Consider the following 1,641-nt stretch of genomic DNA (forward strand, 5'->3'; position numbering starts at 1 on the left):
TTGTTGTCAGTTGGACCATCCCTGGCCTTGTGCTAGACAAGGGATTGTGTAATAGCTTCAGTTAGTGTCATATTCCACGGGGGTAACAACGTCACTCATGGGATCAAGGCGTGCTGTCCAGATTATTTTTAATAGATAGATGTAGCAGATGTAGCATAGGTTGAACATCTTGGGTTCTGTTCACTGAAGTTCTATTAGTTGTATAAATGTATATGCATTACACAAAAACTTTAAAAGAGCTAAATACATCTCTCTTCTGTGTAATATTTAAATTCTTATGAACATTGATTGACTCAGGGGTGCTTGGGTGGCTCAGTCATTAAACGTCTGTCTTCAGCTCAGGTCGTGATCCCGGGGTCTTGGGTTCAAACCCCACATCAGGCTCTCTGCTTGGCGGGAGGCCTGCTTCTCCCTCTCCCACTCCCCCACTTGTGTTCCCTCTCTCTCTGTGTCTCTCTCTGTCAAATAAATAAAATTTTTTTTTTTAAAGATTTTATTTATTTATTTGACAGAGAGCGATCACAAGTAGGCAGAGAGGCAGGCAGAGAGAGAGAGGAGAAAGCAGGCTCCCTGCCGAGCAGAGAGCCCAATGCGGGGCTCGATCCCATCACCCTGGGACCATGACCTGAGCCGAAGGCAGAGGCTTTAACCCACTGAGCCACCCAGGCGCCCCCAAATAAAATCTTTTTAAAAAAATTTTAAAAATAAACATTTATTGACTCAAAAAGAATGTAATGATCTTCCTAAAGTTATCTACCTAATATTTAACATTCTCATTAACTTCAACTTGTTTTCAAATGTATTTAGCTTTCTAAGTGTTCTTTTTTTTTTTTTTAAGATTTTATTTATTTATTTGACAGACAGAGATCACAAGTGGGCAGAGAGGCAGGCAGAGAGAGAGGGGGAAGCAGGCTCCCCACCAAGCAGAGAGCCCTATGCGGGACTTGATCCCAGGATCCTGGGATCATGACCTGAGCCAAAGGCAGAGGCTTTAACCCACCTAGCCACCCAGGCACCCCTAGCTTTCTAAGTATTCTTAATAACTACTTTTGTACAGGGGTGGCTGGGTTGGTTAAGTGTCTGACATTGGCTCATGAACTTTGATCATGATCTAGAGGTCCTGGGATGGAGCCCCATGTAGGACTCCATGCTGAGTGGGGAGTCCCCTCTCCTCTTCTCCCTCTCCCTCTGCTTCCCCCCACCCCTGCTGGTGCTCTCTCTCAAATAAATAAATAAAATATTTTTTAAAAAATTAATTAAGTTAAATTTAAACTATTGCTAAATGTTTTATTTTTTAATTTTTAACTCTTTCAGGGAGGGAGGCAGGAGGGCCAAAGGGAGGGGCAGAGGGATAGAATCTCAAGTAGACCTCCCACTGAGCCCGGAGCCCCCCACCTCCCTGCATCAACACGGAGCTCAATCCCAGGCTCCTGAGATCACGACCAGAGCTGAAATCAAGAGTCAGGTGCTTAACTGACTGAACCACCCAGGCGCCTCAACTTTAAAGGAATTTTCAAGAAACATTTGAAAACAACTCAGGCTGCCATAACATGTCTTAAAGAACTGAAGTTGTGACTTTTCTTACTACTTGCTAGATGTAAAGTCACATTTGGGCTGATTAGAGGTGGGTACCCTTCGGTA

Source organism: Mustela erminea, chromosome 4, assembly GCF_009829155.1.
Source record: "Mustela erminea isolate mMusErm1 chromosome 4, mMusErm1.Pri, whole genome shotgun sequence".
NCBI classification, from domain to species: Eukaryota; Metazoa; Chordata; class Mammalia; order Carnivora; family Mustelidae; genus Mustela; species Mustela erminea.